This window comes from Motacilla alba, chromosome 5, assembly GCF_015832195.1.
Source record: "Motacilla alba alba isolate MOTALB_02 chromosome 5, Motacilla_alba_V1.0_pri, whole genome shotgun sequence".
Taxonomy (NCBI): domain Eukaryota; kingdom Metazoa; phylum Chordata; class Aves; order Passeriformes; family Motacillidae; genus Motacilla; species Motacilla alba.
This window is the reverse complement of record NC_052020.1, coordinates 27,595,512-27,616,280: the sequence shown is the minus strand read 5'-3', so window position 1 is coordinate 27,616,280 and position 20,769 is coordinate 27,595,512. Positions and strand designations below refer to the sequence as shown.

At 40.2% G+C, this 20,769-nt stretch overlaps 1 protein-coding gene across 5 annotated transcripts in view; it reads left to right on the top strand.

Moving 5' to 3' along the window:
* Positions 1 to 10,256: 10,256 nt before the first annotated feature.
* Positions 10,257 to 20,769, top strand: part of SIPA1L1 (signal induced proliferation associated 1 like 1) — a 202,886-nt gene continuing 192,373 nt past the window's right edge. For all 5 annotated transcript variants that reach the window (XM_038138448.1, XM_038138447.1, XM_038138451.1 and 2 more), the window contains exons 1-2: positions 10,257 to 10,398; positions 10,793 to 11,014. The gene's annotated coding sequence lies outside the window, so the exon portion shown is untranslated. The remainder of the gene's footprint in view (positions 10,399 to 10,792; positions 11,015 to 20,769) is intronic.

Here is a 20,769-nt window from a genome sequence, read left to right as displayed (position 1 = left end):
GATAACATCAGGGATATTTTACTCACTGTGCTTGCATTAATTGCAGGTTTACAGTTTTAGAAGGGCATTAGGGACTTTTCGAAAAAGAGACAGAAAAGAATTTTCCATCATATCTTGCTTTTAACCAAATGCGTTTCTCTGATGTTACAGCAGGAATCTGATTTCTATTAAACCAGCATAAATCTCAAAACCCCCCATCACTTTAATTTTATGTTAGTGATGGATTTCACTGAACAGCTTTTGTCTCCCCATTTCTTAGAAGCAATAAAGATAATAATAAAAAAAAAAGCTGAAGGATTTACAGCAGGAAAAACCTCCAAAATTATTGCCTGTACATTTTCAGTTATAATAATCCTGTACAATCATAACTATTTGATTGCTTGCAAAATTGTGTAGTGTTGTTTGTTCCTTACATAACTGTTGTACTTGTTTCATCAAGGCTTAAAATTGCTAATATAAGCACATTTTCAAGCAGTATCATAGTAGAAAAAGAATTCATTTTTATGCTAGTTAGTTGTCAATAAATTGTAATTAAGAGTTCATATAGACATGAAATAAAGAGTGGAAAGCAAATTACAAAAAGTGACAGAAAGTATTTGTACACAAAACTCAACTCTTGTCATTCTGAAAGTCCAATCTCAGTAAAGGCCATTTAAGTATTTAGGCAAGAAATAGCAGCTAGGAAAAATGCACTGCTGCATTTACACCTATTGTGTTCAATTTGGAAAGTATTGCCAACAGCACCCCTTACAAGGAACTCGAGTCTGCTTGGATATAGATTTTCTCATGACTACCCCAGGGCAACTACCAGAGAGGATGGCCACATCTAGGATGTCTAGACAACTAATGCTTGCCTATTTTTACAGTACACTTACATTTCTAGTGAGCCTAGAGATCACAGGAGGGCAGAACATAAAAGTTACTAATCCATTAATGTTTCCCGTTTGTTTCGTGAGAGGGTCATGAATTGTTTCAGTGTTGGAGTAGAGTGACTTCAGGGGTTATCAACAGATGTCTCAGATTAATGAGTCACAGTTACTGTAATTTAACTAGGTTGTGTTTTGGGTTTTTTTCCAGAGACAAGAAATTAACTCCACTAGACAATATCATAGCAAACAATCACTGCAAATTTAACAGCAATATCTGCCTAGCAGGGCAAGAATGGAAGCTCTGTGCATATTTTTAATATGCAAATAAAACACACAAAACTGAAATTGTGGGGGCAGGGGGAAAGGCAGAAATCATAAAACTTGCAGAGACTCTGTCAAGACAGGAAGTCCTGCAGTCCATGTGCCTCATAAATAGATCAGCAGACCCATCTGTGTCATTAGGTGACTTAGGGGACACTGAACTGAAAGAACATATATTATTCTGCTAAACGGCATGTGAACTCCTAGGGTTTTTTCAATACAAAAGCTTGAAATTTGTAAAAGAAGAAGTTTGTTGAAACTCAAAATACCTTTCAGTTCTGAAAATATTAGGTTTTCAGGCCATCCAAAGTGAGGAGCAATGTAAAGTAAGTGAGAAGAAATGTAAATTAAGTCAGGAGACTGTGTGTGTGTGTGTGTGTGTGTGTGTGTGTGTGTGTGCACAGTGATGTCACTAGGATGCCTTATTAAAACAGAGAGACTGACTGAGATTTTAATCTCAGGAAAGCTTTTAGAAAACTGAGGAAAAAAACATAAGGATTTATTCACCAGAAAGTGGGACAGGGAATTGTACCGTTTTGACAACAGCCTGAAGTACAAGCGTATCAGCTGCTCTAGATCAGAACTGATAAGAATGTAATGAACTTCCAAGTTTTAATTGAGGAAAACATACACATACATGTAAAATAGTCCCAATCATTTCTGAATAGGTTTTGTACGGTATGATGTAGGGCTTTTATCTTTTCTTGAATGAAAATTGAAGATAACCTTCTATTCAGTTTAAAAAACTTTTGACTCTTAAAATCTGTTATTTTTCAGTTTTGATAATGGATAAGACTGAAATACAATTCTTCCCTGCTTTCACCAGAATGAAATGCACATTTTGGCTTTGGCTGGCATTCTGAGACATAGTTCATTAGTCCCTTGAAAACTGCAGAAAATTTTTTTCTCAAAACAGGGTCTCCAGGTCACTTTTTTTTCTTAGCTCCCACTCATGAATTATTGCCCAAGGTCCCATTTTACAAGCTCCTGTGTATTTTTTTTCCTGGTGATTCTAATACCACTGGGATTTGATAGTCTTAAAGCATTGACAGTACCTCAGGCTCTCAAAAATCCAGCCTGGCATTCATGTTCAACAATGTCTGTAGCCACATCTATCTAAAATTTATGCAAATACACTTGGGCTTGTTCCTGTAAATAATTTTTGTGAGACTATATAAGCTAATTTAAAAACCATTAAGCTCTGAATGAACATTTGTATCAACAAACCAGATTTCTGTGCTCTGAAACCACAATTTACAATAAAAAAATTATCTTATTGATTCTGCTTGTGAAACTGCTGCGAAACTTGATGAAGGACATATATGCAACACTGCATTTTTGACCCTTGAGAAGAAAATATTTATCAAGTAGCAAGAGAATCTTCCCACAGAATATTGTTTTCAGGCCACATGATACATTCAAAGCTTTCATGATTTAACAGAGTAACTCTAGGCTAGGCCAGACCCTTCTATTTTCTACCTTAGCAGCAAAAATAAATCTATATTGGTGCACTCATATTACTGAAGAGTAATGCATCATACTCACATCCTCATTGATTTACTTTAAATAACTCCTGAGTTTCTGCAAGTATACTGGCTATAGGTGTAGGTTGATATAGGTACCATTACAACGTAACTAGTTAATAAAAGGCTTGCAACACATATTTGTAACTTTTATGACATGTTGAAGAGTCATGGTAAAGAAATTCCATGGCACAAGACAGGACGGCAATTCTCCCTCTTTCACGTATTTAATATGAAATACATGCTGCAAAAATAAAAGGAAAAAATAACTGTCTATATACCTGGCACCTTTGCCTTACAGATCCCTGCAGTCATCTTTTAAAGACCACTTCAGTTTCCTACTTGTTCTTAAGCTGAATTCCAGTTGCAGTTGTAAGTTGAATGGCAGTTGCAGTTCTAACATCCTCCTGTTTCAGTGCAGGCTTTTTTTGGCAAAATATCTGGAAGATGACTTCAAAGCCGCTGAAACCTGCTGTACACACAGCAACAGAAGAGGAAGGTGAACACTGAGGTTTGGATGGCACTAAGTGGTCTTATGAGATCTTAATTTATCAGTTGCTTCTAAGTAGCCTTCTGAATCCCACATCAAGGTTTTCAGACCCTGTGGAAGCAGAACCTACACATAAAAGGAGGGCGGCTGGAGCAATCCCACTCTTTGTGGAAACCCTATGGAATGGATACCAGAGGAGAGGAAATTCTGATTTCTACACCTCTGCCTCCCACCCAAATCTTTCTTTTGAACAGAGTGGATACAAGATGAGAAGGACTATTCCCAGCAGAAAGGGTAGAATTCAAGCCTGGGATCTACAAAAAAATCAAGAGATAAAATAGAGATCCAGGATGAGCCCTGAGGAACTGAATAACCAAAACAGAAGTATAGCTACTCAGCATAACTTGCTTCATTGAATTGATGTACACTGTGAGTGTAAATATACTTTTATAATGGTATAGTAACTATAGGCGGCTCAGTTCTTTCAAAATAGCATGGAAAAAATGCCATGTTTTAGCCATGCTCCCCTCTTCTTCCTGCTCTATGAAATCCTTAGACAAACAGCAGAGTGACTAACACCCTTTGCTATGGAAAGAATGAAACGAGTATTTAGAGAGTTGCCAAATGCAGAGTAAACAAACAGATACAACAATTTCCCCTCTCTATCTAATATGGTGATCTCAGTTGGAGTTTCAACATCAGTCCTGAAATCCTGAGATAGAACAGTCTTCCAAACAAATAATATCTCTTTGAATGTCATTTTAGAAGAAGCAACTTACTCTGCTGAAAAGTAGAAGCTGCTGATACCACAATATTATCCTCTCATGGTAACAGTATCATCTCTTTTCTTGCAATGTAACTGTTTCTTCCGTGGTAATTTAAGCCATGGAACCCTGTGACTGCAATTTGTGATTCTAAGACAGTTCTCGGAATACTTCCCAGCACTCTCAGTGATTGGCAGCTCTGTAAAAAGCGATAGCTAGCCCAACTATCCATCAAACAAATGAGTGGTAAGTCATTTGGAATTTCTCCCAATGCTATTCAGTTTTCTGTTGAATTTAATTCTGTTGTGTGTAGGAGAGGTTTCCCAAAGGTTAATAACTGTGTCATTCTATATTTTGCTCAGAAAACGGAGAGCTAGAAAACCATATTTCAGACTAATTGTGTATTTTAAAAATAGTCACCTTGAATTACAGAAATACAAAAATGAAATGTATCTGAGGGCTTTTTATTTTATATTTTCTTCAGAATGAATCATTCAAGTTTGCTTATGAATGCTGCTCAAACTTTCTAGAAATTTCTAAGGATACTAAGGGTTTTGTTTTCCTTCCCTTTTAAATGAATCTACTGTTAACATCAAAGACAAGACTAGGAGATACCTCCATTCCTTAGTATGAACAGCCCAGAACCCTTTGCTGGAGAAAAATGCTTGTTTCAAGTAGAAATGAGAAAGCATTTTTTCTGTTTGAGATGTTGCCTACAGAAGGGGTGCTGCTCTTTTTTGCTCTTGAGTACAGAGCACTTAGGTTATGTTTCTCTCTGGTCCATATCAATCTCCAGCTACATGTTCCACTTCCCAGGCACATGCTATAAGCATTATATTGTGAGCTGTTCTTGGTGGGAATGTTCTCCATGGCTACTGCTGAAATTTTGCCATTTCCCAGAAAGGAAAGGAAGGATTTCTGGTGCCAGAGCATAAAAGTCAGTACTGAGACACTTTGGACTTTACATGAACAGCATCCAGATTGTGTTCTTCAAAAAACATAGAAACAACCCCTGGGGCAAGAATGAAACCACATTTCCTCCTTCCAGCTCACTTGTCTTAAATATTATACTCATTTGCAGAATAAAATGGACCTCCTTCTCCACAAAGTGCTCAGAAAAGCTATGAAGAGATGCCAATTTAAATATTCAATTTAACTCAGTGTATGAGCCCCATCAGTGAAGAACAGTCCTATAGTCCCACAGAGAAGCAAGATTCAAGGGAAACAGGCAGTCAAAAAAGAGAGTTCAGTAGTCTCAAGGTAAAAGGGCAGCTGAACTGAAATCGTGCCCTTTCCACCGCTACCATACTCTCTTGCAGTCGGGTCTTTTCCTTTCAAGTCTAGTCCTTGAACAGCACTGATGTGTTTGTGCCCCTGATTCTGAGGTTCAACAAACGCTTCTATCCAGAGCAAGCTGCTGCTGCCGCTGAGTGAAGGAATCCTACCTGCCTGCCCTCTCGGCTGTTTGTTTCTCTTCCTGTATTTTGTCCGATCTTGTATCAAACATTTATGAGGCCACAGTCTAAACTGGATCAGGAAACTGATCTGTCTAAATGCTAGTGGTTATTTTTCCTGCTGGGTTAGTTTCTAGCTGGAGCAGGTCTCTGAGTTAGTTTGCCATAGAGTCACATGAACATGTGTGTAAGCACAAAGGTTGGGGCAGCACAGGGGCAGGAACAGGCATCCAAGAGGAAGAAGGAGCAGAGTGTGGAGTAGACAGATCTACCTCCATTAGCGGTGCCTGTGTGTGCCATCTTGTGTTGCTTAAGCCTTACTCCAGGGAGCCTGGGGCTTGATTTGCATCAGTATTCACAACTACAAGTGAATTCCTGGGGAGATGTGCTTCTGGAAAAGAAGAGCTATCCTTTCCTAGCCACATTAGAAAGCCAAGTGGTAGCTATTTGATCTGTGAAATGTGGATAACAATATCACCTTACAGGAAAGGGCTAAAAATGCATTTTTTGCTCTTTGTGAAACACTCTGTTCTGATGAACTCTCCAGATCAACCTAGCTGGCAACACATCCACCTGTCTTCAGGGCTAGAAAACAACAGTTTGCAGAAAGGAAAGCATGGATCTGCACTCTGATTTTCCAGGCTTCAGAGAAACTGGGGTGAAAGTTATACAATAATGTAATTGCAATTCATATTATAGAGTGCCTATGCCAAAAATTTTTGAAATAAAGGTATATGCAGATGGTATTTGGGATTTATTACTTTTGAGTATTTGAATTTTCATCCCTAATCTTTTAATGCATGAGAAGGGAGTTTTTTATTAAATAAAGCAGAGAAATTCTGCTCATGTTGTTTTAAAATACTTGAATTGTATGATTTAATGGCTGACATTGTATCACATCACTTGCAAATTTGAAACAAAGAACCCTCTCTCCAGAAACTTCCCTTTTGTTTTACCTTCCTGTCAGGCAAGGAAAATTTCTAATTTTCCCTTTCTTTTCTTGCACTTTCTCCTAAGCCTGCGGTACTGTGACTACTTGACACATTATGCTGACTTACTGCACGTTGGTCTAACCAGCCATGTTCTTGCTCCAGGTACTAAATTAAAACCGAAAGGTAACATCAAAATAATATTTTTAAGTATTCTGATGTGCATCCAAATAAAATGCAGTTTTTTTTTTTATTTTTTACAAAAAACCTTTCAGACAAGATTATTAACTGTGCCTTTATTATTGAAAAGCCTTCTTGATTCATAAAGTTAATGGCTATGTCATGCCTCTGTAAATGCAGACTTGAAACATGCTCTGAATGTGTGTTTTGCAATTCTTTTCTGAGGAATTTACAGCTGTCTAGGTCCTAAGTGGCTCCCATTAGTACAGTTTGTGGGCTTTTTTCTCTATTCCAGTGGTTTGGCAGACCATAGAAATGCATAAGAATAACGCAGATCCTTGCAAGTTGTGAGAAAGAGGCTGCTGACTGCAAAGCAGGACAGACAGGCTTGGCAGGAGGAAGCAGCAATGTGGTTGGGTGCTTCTGTGAGCCCACAGCTGAGAGGTCACAATTCTGGCCTGTCAGACTTGACACTGATCATTTCATTTTGTACTTCCTATTTGACAATCCCTTCGCACCAGCCTTCAGGCTCATCTGCGCACTTTGCTCCATGTGCTGCTTTGTTGCAAATGCTCCTGCATGCTTTATTTTCAAATCCTTTTTGAGGGAAATCCCTCAATATTTCTACAATGTTAAATTCACCAAAGTGTGAAACATTTCCTCGCATTTATAAAAAAATACATTTTCCCCACTTCTAGCTAATGTGTATTTCTCACATTGAGTTTTAATGACTTCAAATACTTTCATGCCCCTATTGGTAATTACCCGTGCCAATTAAATGGAACACATTTACTTCAGGATGAATTCTTATAAGCTGCAGAGAGCATTGCTTTAAAATGCCTCTGAAGTCCCTTAGAGAGTTCAAATGACTGTATGAGTTACTTAGCATTACAACTGGTGAAGTCAGGGAGTGTTTATATCTACTTGATGTCAGAAAAGGCCTGTTGGTGAGTGAAAAAAAAGACAAAAAACCACAGAAGTTATAATTCACAAGATGCTGCCTTTCCTGCCAACGCTGGCTAAAGAAGTTGCCTCTTGTCCCTGTCCCCACTGCCCCAAAGCACAACTGGCCTTTCCTTATGGCAGGATAACTGTTTATGTGCTATAAACTGGATCACTGAAATGATCCATATGAAAGATTGTCCTCTAATCCCCAGGGCAATAATGCTAGAAAACACTCCAAGAACCTAAAGCCTTCCCCACATACAGAGACTTCCTGAGAGAATGAATATCCTGGAACGCACTGATCTTGGGCTCTGTCAAATCATCTCTATGTGAATTGCTTCATTTATTTTTCTGGGGAGCTGTATATCCAAATTGTATTGCTTCTTGGAAGGGTGTGCTGGATTCAAACTTTCACATGTTCGTTGTTCATCAATGAATAAATTACGCACTCAGTTTCAGGGTGGTTCAGATTCTTAGTCAGATTTTCCCTGTGCTTCCAACAGCTCCAGCCAGCTGTACTCAGAAACAGTCCTACTATTTACCCTTTCATAAAGCCAAATCTTCAGAGAGAAACATAAATATTAATTAATTTACACTCACCTTGCTCTTCTGAGGTAAATAACTGTATCATTTTTGTTTAAAGGACAATACTAAACCAGAAATTAAGTTACTGCCTATGGTAGCACAGCAAGTTAGTGGCAGAAGAAGGGCTGGCATTCAAAATCATTGGAGTTTTTGAGGCTTGTCTCTACACAGGGAAACCAGCTGTGCATCCTTCATTCTGTAACAGCTAGTCAAGTAGAGACTGGTGTGTGACTGCTTTATAAAAGAGAAAAGAGTCCTTTTGTTCTGGAATTAGGTGTGCATTATTAAGATGCACTATTATGCATTATTGATATAATTATTTTGGAGGAAACCCCTGTTATCCTTCTTATTTTAGATCCGCTCTTCTGATTACTTTCTCACATGGGCTGGGGTTAAACTCTAAGTTCTCCTCTCCCTGCCTCCAGCCTAATTGATAACTACTTGTAATAAAGACACAGCAAAATTTGTACTTCCACAAAAAGAAAATAAATGAGTTCTGGATATTCTGACACCTGTGAGAACACGTTTTGCTCTTGAGTGCTGCTGGACCCTAATCGCAGCTCTGGATGGGGAGAGTCATGCAACAGGGAGAGTGTGGTGAGAACAGCATGTCACAGTAGCAGCCCTCCCAGCAGACCCCTGCAGAACCAGATGTCAGCCTCTCAGGCCTGGGATTCAGGGAGGAGCTGCAGGGGCGCAGGAGCAGGAGCCAGCTCCTGGCTGGACTGCAGGCAAGGGTGTGTGCAGATAGCACACAGGCTGGGCTGGTGCTGCGTGTCAGAGCCTCTCCCTCACTGTGCGCCCCTTCTGAGTGTCTTCCTCATCTGAAGATCTGACGCAGCAGCAGGGTGTGAAGGAAGATCATACAAACCTTTTGAGAATGTGCTAGCCTCATTAACCTCATTAAAGAACTTGCAAGCCAGAGCCTCGCTATCTAAATTCCTCTGATGAATGCAAATTCAATAACTGCACACCACAGTTCCTAATGCTGTAGTCACATCCAATGCTGTTGTGTGTATGAACCTCAGGCCTGTAAGCCTCTTTGGACTTCCCTTTATAGGACTGGGGCTCCAGCTGCCAATAAAAAAGTTTTCATTTAAGTGAAAATCAAAAAACCCCACATTCTTTTAAAAGTAAAAAAATCACTTCAGGTGGGTGACATAAGATAAATTTATTCAAATACTGAAAATATTCCTGTTTTTTTTTTTTTTTTTTTTGTCTAGCTTGTCAATTCTACTTTTTCTTCCATGCCAGAGCAGCACTGGGATCAGTTCTTTGTCATCCATAATGTTTCTTCTTCACAGGAAAATTAGGTTTAGGATTGTTTTTTCTGACCCCACAACACCTGCAGGAGTCATGACTTCAAGTTGAGAACCTGTTAGAGAGTGATTGCTCTCTGGAAATCCAGATATTTTTACAGTACTAAACACTGTGATATTTCAACATCAGTCCTGAAGATGCATTACGAACACCTTCAGAAGGTATCAAGCCACATGGATCCATCCATATATAAGTTTTGTTGGTCTTTGCTGTCTGGACATTCCTGGAAAGGGAATGGGGTGTGAAGCGAGCATCTCTGCGGCAGAGCAGCTGCTCACCACAGCTCGGTTGCTCTAGCTATCACCATGCTGCACACTGCTGGAACGTCGCCAGTCCAAATCAGAGTGTCCTAATTTCAGGGAAAGCTTCACTTAAAGTGGTTTAACTGAGATTGTTAATGTTCTGCCAAGCCAAGGACGGTAACGACCATTAGCAGAGTACCCAGAATATTTTACCAGCAGCTTGTTTTCAAAATTCTCACCATTTGAAAACAGAGCAGCATTCCTGCAGAACAAGGGCTGATGTTTACATATGCTGTTTCTCAGATGTGCCTTCCCACATTTTAAATTTGTTATCTGTGATGGATATCTAAGGGAGAATCCATTTTAATTTGACTGGCAGCAAAAGAGCTCGGGATATACTATCCGTATGGTACCGGTAGGCTTTGACTTTGTGTTAGCAACTACAGCGACCTTCTCCCTACAGTTCTCCAGGAGTCTGGAAAGTGATGTAAATATCAAAATGGTAAGAAGTCAATCAAAACGCAGGGAGCCCGGCGCGGGCCTGAGCCGCCCGCTGGGCCCGGCGCTTGGCTGTTGCCATGGGAACGCCGCCGGAGCGCGGGCGGGCTGCGGGCGGCCCCTCTCGCGAGAGCGGCGGCGGGCGGAGCGCGGCGGGGCGGGCGCGGGGTGAGCTCATCCCGGGCTGCGCGGGCGGGGAGCGCCGCGCTCAGCCCAGCCCAGCGAGCGGAGCGGAGCCGAGCCGCCGGCAGCCGCCGCCGCAGCAGCAACTTTGTTGGGTGAGTTGCGAGCGGGAGCGTCGAGCCGAGGCGGACCGCGCGCCGCGCCCCCTCCTTCCTGCCGCGGGGAGCCTCCGTGCCGCCGGCCGAAGGGGCGTGCGGGTGGGTGGGTGCGCGTGCGGGGGAAGGGGAGCGGCCCCCAGCCCCGGGGCTGCGCGGCCCCCTGCCCGACAGGGGTTAACGAGGGCGAGGGCAGCGGGGTCCGGGTCAAAGTGGCCTTCCGAGCTGCCTCCTGCCGCAGCGCCCATAGCCGGGCGGGGGGCGCCTGCCCTGGGCGCCCCCGGGGCGGTGGGAGCCCGCCGTGCCGGCAGCTCCGGGGCGGGTCGGCGGGGGTCCCCCTGCAGCGAGCCGTGCCGGGTGCTAGGTTCCGGGTTTGTGTCTTTTTTCTCCGCAGGAAAGGCAGCCCCGAACGGCAGCAGCGCGGCCGGAGGCGGCGGTGAGCGGCGGCGGCCCGGCCCGCTGCGCTCCGAGGCGGCGGCTCCCGCGCTGCCCGGCCGTGCGGAGGCGGCCGCGCCGGGGGCGCCCTGCGGCGGGGGACGCGCTCCCCCGCGGCCCCGAGCGGCACACGCCGCTCGCCCCCACGGCGCGCTAGATAACTTGTCTCTTGTTCGCCCCCGTAAGTTGCGCTTAGACCTCTTTTATTTATTTATTTTTTCCTTCTTTACTTTTTATAGACAGCGAGGGTGTAGTGGGACCGGTTTTGTTCTGAGCCGGTGCTGAGACCGCAGTAATGATTACAATTAGGTGATTTGGGGGCAGTGCCGGTGGGGATGTTCTGAATACTCTGCTCGCGAGGAGGCGGGGTGGAGGAACAAAATGTTTGCGGATGGTTGATTTCTTCACTGGGAGCCTGAAAAAGTGGGAAAACAGGGAATGCCTAAACTGAATCTTAAGGGGAAGGAGATGGGGAAGCAAGGAGAGGTAGATGCGAAGGCGAATGATTACCTTCCTAAGCCGAGTTTGTTTGCTGTTTCCCTCTCTTATATTGCATGAAGTCGTGATGTTAACGTTCTCAGGCTATATTTAAAGATAACTGTATTGTTTGTACTGGATAGCTGTGATGCAGCTTCAGCTCATGTAATGAGGAATGCACTCATTCATGTCTGGTAAAGCAGCGACACAAAATGGGAATTGCTCAACTTAATGAAGATCTCCTTGTATAACCTTGGCCACAGCATCTGTATGCTTTAGTTTGAGGAGGCATGTTTTAACCCATAGAATAAAACACATAGAGGCATTTTTTGGATAATATTGCTTACCAAATCGTGTTTCAAAAATTTTACCTGCAAAATTGCTTTAAACAATTTGAGTGATGCTGCTTTAATGAACCCGTTACTGCATGCTGAATGAAGTGCATCTGTGAGCACGGAGCCCTAGTTGATAATACAATGCAAATTTGTCTTCAGAGTAAAGGTGTCGGATTTCATTAGGTTCCAGATCTGTATGGATGAAGCAAGATTGGTGTTTTCTTTAGAAAGCAGCCCTTTCATGATGGGATTTTGAGTGATCGTTTTTATTTATTTTTCTGACTGTGGGAATTAAGCACTTGTTTCCTATAAATTAAGGCATAAACTAGTTTTGTGAAAGGGAAAAGAGGTTTTGCTGTAAATACTAACTGGGTAGCAAGTGTTGGTGTTCTCTCAGGTGGAGAGTTTGGTTCTTATTTATTTGGAATGTACTGCTGGGCTAGATTCCATTCCCCTTCAGCTGAAGTGGTGGGAGAGACATGTGAAAGTCTTAGGGTAGAAGTTTGTGGCAATTGTAATCTCAGAGATCTCTTAAGTTGTGTTTCAATGTCAAGGCTTTTATGCCTTAGGCCATCAGATGCCATACCAGTTACTAATGTAGAAACTGTGTGGGAACTTCACAGTATTTTTTTATTGATTTCAAAAAAAACAACCCCATAGGTTCTATTTAGGTAAAGCTAAAAAGAGAATTTTCTTGACTGAATGTTTTGTGTGTATGCTATGTCTCATTTTGGTGATAGGAAGCTAGGGACAGAATATTTTTTTCACCATTTAAAGTGTTTATTTATGGCCAGTTGATTAAAGGATGTGCACTTAGTTGCTCAACATTGCATTAAGAAGGTTTTAGTGATGCTAATAAAATGCTTAGTTTCATCATTGCTATTTGGGATAGGCATACTTAGCTCTTAGTTGTGGTTCATAAAACCTCTTAGATCATGAAGTCAGAAGCAAAATGGGATGTCAGCTCTGACTATTGTAGGGCTGCAAAAATTTGCTTGATGAAAAAGGCTAGCAGGTGTAGAGGCAGGCACTGACACAGACATGTGAAAGGGTGGAGCTGCAGCTAGGAGTGAAGACTTAGTATGAGGACGTGCAATTCATAATCTATTTTTTCCATAATAAAAGGTTTTATTTTAATTTCAGTTGTGCATCATTGGTTCTAGGCTGGAAGAGCTTTTTTTCTCCCCCCTCTCATGTTTATCTGAAATGTTATTTTAAGGTTTGGGATTAACTTTTGGGTAGCTGTTGTTTTAAAAACTATGTTCAAATGTGGCCTCTTCCCCCTTCTGCAGCTTTTCAAGGAGTGCTTTTTTTCATCATGCTTTTAAGCATTCTACTGACACTTTGTGAGCATTTTGTTCTTGTGTAGTTCTTATTGTCTTCTCAGTTTTGTAAATCTGTCTCAAATAGATCCTTTAAAATGTTGATTTCAGAACTATTAGTTTTGCTACTGTGGAGGCATTTTTTTATTTCTAAGATACGAGAACAAAACTTAACATAGAATATTCCAACTGGTTATTTTGAACTTCAGTAAGGTCATGAGGATCATTTTAGAAGTACATTGGGAAAATGTGAGGTAGGCTAGAAAGAGAATGGGTTGAGGCCCAGTTGAATTTCTTTTCTATTCCTCTGTTTTGTCCTGTAGCATGTCTATTGTAGAGAAGAAAAAGGAACAGTTTTCTCCATATCAGTAGTTTAATCCCTTCAGCAAGGGGTTTGCTGCAAACTATTGAGCTCTTACTGCTACTGGTTAGAAATCTGGGATGCCCTACTGGGGTAAAGAAGCAGAGCTTCTGCCTTCATCAAAATTTCAGTCACACAGGTTGGTTTCCCTAATGCTGATGTGTTCAGAGATTGAAATTTATTCTCATTGACCCTAAGTGTTGGTTGTTTGGCAAACAGTTTTGATCTGTTGTTTTCTTGGCTTCTTATTCTTTTTATTTCTCCCTAGCTCTTTAATTTAAGTATTCAAAAAGTCAATAAGACATGATTTAGTTATCTTTTTTTTATTAATATATTTTCTCTGTTTGCTTCTTTATCTGTATTTTAGATTTTTATTTTATTCATATATTCTGAAAGCCATTTGTTTGACTTGTTAATAAGTTATGACAGGAATGTAGCAATAGTAAGTGCAGTTATTTTTTTATCAGTGTAAATACATAATTTTAAGAACTGCTAGGTGAGGGTTTTGTGGATTTGGCATGTAAAATTAATCATATGTTCAGTATCTTTCTGTGAGTGAAAAAAGTTACGTTGTTCTGTATTTTATGTTTCCAGGGTGATTTGACTTCAGTGACTTGATTCCAAGTATATCTCTCCTAAATTGCAGCTTTTAAATAATCTTAAGCTTTATATTTCACAAGAGTTCAGTGTAGTATTTGAATGGGGACTCTCAAGCTGGAGGTTTCTAAAGTGGGATTTGATGGCTCTATGAGACTTGAGATATTCACTAATGAAAGGCAATCAGTGTTTTTTAGGGATGCAGCCTTACCAGCGAGGATGAGCGTAAGGCTCGATTGTAAACCTACAGATTGTGGTCATTGGTGAGGCTGAATGACAATAATTTATTATTTTAAATTCTTATGCAGCCGGCAGCACAAGACTAACGCAGTCTGTAGCAGTTTAGGTGTTGGCTTTGATAGTAGTTTTGCACTGTGAACTTTGGGAATCCCGTTAGGAGTTGCAGGGACTATAACTGTGTTTTTGAATATGAATCAGCAGATAAAATGGTTTTAGATGTCCCTTTTTTGCATATGTAAAGCTAAATTATGTCATTGTCTCAGTCTCTTTAATATTGGATTCTGTGGCACAGTTTACTGAGTGAGTTACTTGATTTAGAGTCTGCCACATGTCTTTTATGTTAAGTGTTAAGTGAGGCTAGGCATTTACATGTCTTTGTTTTCTTTATGGAAGCATGTTTTAAAGGGCACTTCTTTTGAATGCACAGACAAAACACTTTTCATAATCTTGGTGGCTGTTGAATTGTATGATTGCTAACTAAGTATTCCTCATGGTTCTTTCAAGGGTCTGAGTCTGCAAGTGGAGTGGAGTTCTGCAAAACTGCGGCTTCCCATTCCTTCAGCTCCTGCTGGATGCTGCAGTGCAGTAGTCATAGCTCTTGTTCCCTGCATAGTGGCTGGATGTCTCAAGACATCTATCTTTTCAAGAGAAATCAAGTTCCTGAAAAATGCATGGCTGTGTAGAAAACTTTTCTGAAAGTGTATCATAGAGAAGGAGGAGGTGTTGCTGGCACTAGTGGCTCATGCTTAGGCCTGAGAGGCACTTGGAATTTTTTGTTGATGTTTTAATATTCTTTTACTTTTGGTCTTAGGCTCTGTAGAATGGGAAGAATGCTTTCTTCAGATGGATTGGAGAGATTAGTGGAATGATTTTTGAGGACCAAGTTTTATTTTAGAAGTTTTCAAAACTTACAGAAGCTAATGGCATGTATTATATAGTTGGTTTAAAGTTGGATTGTTCTTCATTAATCTGTATGGTTTACCTTCAGTGCTCAGATAGCTTTTGGAGGTGTTTAAATTTTGTGTTGTGTATTTACCTTTTGAGGTCACAGGATTTGTACCTCAAAATACTCGCATAAACCTCAGAGAGACTGGTTGTTACTTTATTACTGCAGCTGTGAGATGTTAACTTTGAACTTGTGCTTTAACACGGACTTTTAATTTAGTGAAAGCTTCTTCAGTTAACCCTAAAACAATCCTGTTTTACTAACTTGTGATGTTATAGTGGATTAAAAAAATCTCAACTAGCCAAAATCATTGGGGAACAAGTTCTTCTTCCAGGCTGCTAGGAGGTATGGGTCAGAAGTTGAGCATAACTTGGAGAAAAGTTGGCTGTTGGATCTGCCTGTGAGACTTAGTTATGTTTAATGTGCTTGGCTGGATTATTTTATGGATTTTAATATTTACTTTTCTGGTCAGGGGAAATAGCCAAGCATCTTCCTTTGCTGTGTAGCCTGCCTTGCTGCCTTCTCTGTGCAGTGGATGGTGAGGTTCCAGAAGGTGCCAAGGGCTGCTTTTGTAGCATGGCTCTGTTCTCTGAGTTTCTTGAGTCATGATGCATTGTACAGCACCATAAGCTAAATCAATTGTCTTTTGACTTTTGAATAAATAATGACAGGCTTGTTGTATGCTGATGTGATGTGAAACAGGATTAATACAGACCTTTTTTTAAGAGCGTCAGATAATATCTGTAAAATGATTGCTGTGGTGGCAGAACTTTCTATATGCCAGTTGTTCACATCAGCAGATTTGGTACATATCTTGGGTTTTCTTGTTAGCAGTCCTACAGACAGCTCTCTCTGAAGACTTACAGACACTTTTAATACATACATTTGTATATTTGACCAAAAGTTGCTGTTGTGGTTTAACCCCAGCCAGCAACTAAGCACCGCAGCTTAGCCCCAAGAAAATTTTTATGTTGTTCTTGGAACTTTTTCAAATTATTGCAGTTTTGTTTTTATAAGGTACTGGTCTTACTTGCTCACTCAAATTGAATTCACACTGTCACTGGAAGTATTTGGTGCAGATCTATTTTGATTGGTGTTTATGGGAGAGGTTTTTTTCCTGGTTTTAAATGTTTTTTTCCCTTTCTTTTTGTTTAAAAGAGTACTTTCATCTGATTTCAAAATTGCTGTTTTATATGTGTGGTTTTGTCACTTGGTCTTACTATAGCAAATAACTGGGCACAGTAGACGTGGGTCTCTGGCTGAAGGTGGAGGCATCAAGTCTCCCAGGTCAAAACTTTTTGCATTTGAGCAATTTTACTTCAAACAGAATTTAGTCTGGTCTCCTGAATTGGATGCTGCCTACACGGATGTGGTTTGTTGGCTTGGACCCCTGTGACCATTAAGAGTTGGGTCTCATTTGGTGAACTTCTGGGCAGGGATTTTTAGCTTAGTTTCCACTAGGAGAATTCTGGTTTATGGACACCAGAAACCCTATAGAAATTAAAATAAATCATTCTGAGGGCGACAAAGCATTTAGCAGACCACCCCAGAGTGACTGGTGAATGTCCATCATTGGAGACTTTTAAAGCTTCACAGGACAAAGCCATGAGCCCCTGGCAGCAAAGTGGCAGCCAGCCCTGCTCCAGCGGAGGTGGGACTCCTGGGTTCAACTCTGCTGGCTGCTAGCTGCTGATAGCTGGAGGGCTCCTCAAAGGGCCCTGCTGTTGGAAGTGCTATTGTAGGTACAGCTTAAACAACTTCAAAAAAAAGCTTGCTATAAGGATGGTTTTCCTTTTTTGAGCTAATGGGAAACACTTTTCCTTTGGTGTCCAGCCCATTTAGTGTCCCTTGCAGGGGCAGCAGCAGCACTGCTGGTGTCTCTCACGTTGCAAACCTGGGACAGGAAACCCCCTTTCCTTTATCTCCGGGCACAAAAGGGGGGCAGTGGGTTATGTGCGTACTTAATTATTTATTTTTCCTCAAGAGACTCGTGTAAGCAGAAACATACACATCTTGAACATTTGCCTTTTGGCAGGGCCACAGCACAAATTTGCTCTTGCTGAAGAAACTGGCGAAGATCAGACTTCAGTTTTTTCTTTTTTGCATTTCTGAAGTGTAACATAACTTTGTCTGCATGTTTAAAAATTAAAGAAGACAATGGGTGATGAAACTCAGACTACAGGCTTAAACGTGTTAGTGCTATATAAAAGTCATTACAGTTCTTATCTCCGAACTGTTTTAAGATCTCGTTTTTGTGCACAAGGTTTCTCTACTCACTTTCTGAATTACCAATCTATTTTTTTTTAATTTTTAAAAGCGAAAATGTCTGATACTATTTTTGGAATATTTTTGCATGTGTCAAATAGAAGACAGTACTAGATCTCAACAAATAAATCCTGGAGGGCCTTCCCTCCTTCTGCTGAATGCAGTTGAAATTTCTAGGAGTAGTTTTTTTTTAAATTATAAGGGCTGAAATAGGATTTTATGCTTTCAGTCCATGCTGAAGACCTGCATAATTGTGCAGAAGAAAGTTATGGCATTTTCTTGCCTTGAAAATAAATACATCTTTTTGAATGACGTGATACTGGCACTGATAATCTACTTTCCAAATGTATTTAACAGCTTGTTGTATGAATCAGAATAAAATAGTTCAATAGTCTGCACTGTATTGATCATACAGCAGCTGGAAGAAAGAGTGAACCACGATGCTTTCCCACAGCTTTTGCTGAAGAAAACATTTAGAAGTGAGGAGAAAAGGAGATGCTTATGTAAAAGCTGTTAACATAGTTTATCCTTTCCTTGGATGTTTTTTTTTTCCTTGACTGTTTCCCTTCTTTTTGCCTTCCTTTTGCAGTCTTTGAAGAGGGAACAATTGACAGAAAGTCAGTTCTGGTTTTGTTTAACCTTCCTCCCCCTCCCTGTCTTCTGTGTTCTCATGCAGTGTAGTCATTGGCTCGAACTCGACATTGCTCTGGGAATTCCCAAATCTAGTACTGTTCATGGTATTGCCATACAGAGGTGGTAGGAGAGTTTTTGCTAGGATACCTCTGTTAATACAAACAAAAGGAAAATGCTAGTATCATCTTAAAACATGCCATCCATTTCAAATTGAAAAGGCTTTTTAAAAAAAAAAAATTACATCTGTGGGTTTTTAGTGCTTGCCTGTCCAGTGACATGAGTGTTTGTGGTTATCTGGAGAACTACCTGCAACTATTTGAACTGTGGTGCACTGTGGAATAATTTGAGAGCCTTAAGTTAATTCTTGCCTTATTATGCAATTACCTCCCTATCTAGGTAAAGCCAGAATATCTGCAGAACTTCACAGGGTTTTTTATCATGTGCTAAAATGAAATCATCAGGACTTTTTTTTATTTTCAGCTGGAAATTTATGGTTAATTATGCTATATATGCTAGATAACATTTGAGAACAGGAACAGATTATTCTGTCTCCAAACAACAGTTTTGGGATTGGGTGTGAACATGCAATAATGTACTCTGTGTTCTAGATTTAATCACTTGTATATGTAGTGTTGATGCAGTAAAGACTTTCAAATTTGTTGGCAATTTAAAGCATGTCTCCTGTAAAACAAAGGTGTGATAATGAGCAGTTATTAAATGTTGCAAATGGTGCTCATCATTGTTATTTTAACAGAATTTAGTCATTATCTACTGATTGTTGACATCAGTAAATCTATTTTTTTAGTATATAAATTGGTACTTTACATACCTGAGCAACTGAATTGATGTTTTCCATTCTTGCATTGTTGGCGTACCTTTCTGTTTGTGCAGGGTAAGTGTAATGACTTGCCTCAGACTGCCAACTGTATGCCTCCTAAGGTCAAGAGGGCACATATTGTGAATGTGCTTTTTAACTGAGACATAGAATGCATCGGCTCTGAAAATAGGGGTGGGGGGAAGCTGTTATTTGAATTCATTTAATTGCAGTTGTGTGGAGCTGGCTACATGAAAAATAATTATAGGCAAAGTAAACATTGCCTCTTGTAGAAGCAAGGAGTGCCCAGAGATAAAAAATGTCTGAACTGCTGGATGAGGGAAGAGAGCTTAGCTGTTCCTTATTTTTTTGTAAACCTGCACTTTGCTTTAAAAAACCTGCAAAGTAAGTGATAGTAATCATCCAATATTCCCAAGTATGGTGCAGTGTAACTGTAGGTGACAGCTGTCTTTGTTCTTGAAGCATGGGCTTAAGTGACTCAGGGCAAAATAGGCAGACCTCACAAACTGATACGAGTACTAAAATTAAGGAGCCATTGTAGGAATTCTTAGATAAACTCCTCATTTAATCTTTCAGTTATGAGTAATAGGAAGAAGTAATTAGAATTAACAAGAGTCAAACTTGAAGTAATTGTAAAAGAGCTAGTGGACACATGTAAAATCAAGTAATGTTTTGATCACTTCCATGTTTGGAACATATTGGAAGGTAGTGTTGTAAACACCAGGGGTGCTGTGGAGGATAAAAGCAATCCAGAAGCATCCAGAGTTAGCATGGGTAATGGTTTTTGGTAGAGAACGGTACTGATGAAAGCAATTTTTTGATGTGTGTTTAAATATTGTAGCTAAAACTATATGAACAAGTGAATTGTATTATCTGTTTCTGCCTCTCCCTTCTTCTCTCCTTTTCCTAAGTGTTACAATTTTTAAAAGAAAGGTCCAGAGATGTCTCATTTTCTAGCTTTAGAAGTGAGAGAAGAGTTGAAGATATGTTTGAAGGGAGGCGGGAGAAGAATCAGCACAACTCGATAAAAATGAAGCTTAATGCTGAAAATTCTGACTGGTTTCTTAAGTTTGGATCCTGCTTTCCTCTAGAATATTAGCTTATTTTTCCAGGTGTTGCCAGAAAACAAAACTAAATTAATGCTTTTTAGAAACGTAGCTAGAAATTATAACTTCATGCCTTGTAACAGAGAAGTTACATGAGGTTTGTATAAACATTGGACTGGCTTGTGTGGTTTTTCATGTTCACATTTTTACATGGGGAAAGAAGAGGACTTGTCAAACATTGCTGTCTATTTCAGTGGCATTTTACAGGTTTCAGTAAAAACTCTGCAGTAGTATGTGGGTGTTAAAGTTATTTATTGTTAGTGTTTAATAGTACTTTTGAAAATGAAGTAGTGGTATATGTAGTATAATGCAAAATACCCCTAAGTAGTGGTCGATTTCTGCATTGCAGTATTTTCCTGTTGCTGATGGAGGTACAAAAACCTCTTTGTGTTAGATGTTCAACGCTGTTTTGCCAGGTAGAAAAATTCTTTCTGAAGCTGGTGGTGTTTTTTTGTTTTGAATCCAGTGCTACAGCTGAGTGACTGTTCTGTTGGTTTAAAAATATTAATAGCAGTAGATGTCTTGTTTGCTGTAACCTCTCTTTGTTATCACCTCAGTACTTAGCTGAGATGCCAAAAGCTCTTGAAATACATAGCAGCTTCAAGCAGGTTAGGTGCTTAAATACTGGCACCCTGGGTTGTAAGTTAGTGTGTTTTATTATCCCTGTGCTCAAAATTTTGAACCAAAGACTCAGGATACTATTGAAGTGCCACTGCTGTTCAGTTTATAATGATGTTAATTAGTGCTGACTGTCATTAAGATGAACATATGCAGTGTTAATGAAACTACTTCTCAAATTGAGCTACTACTTCTCAAATT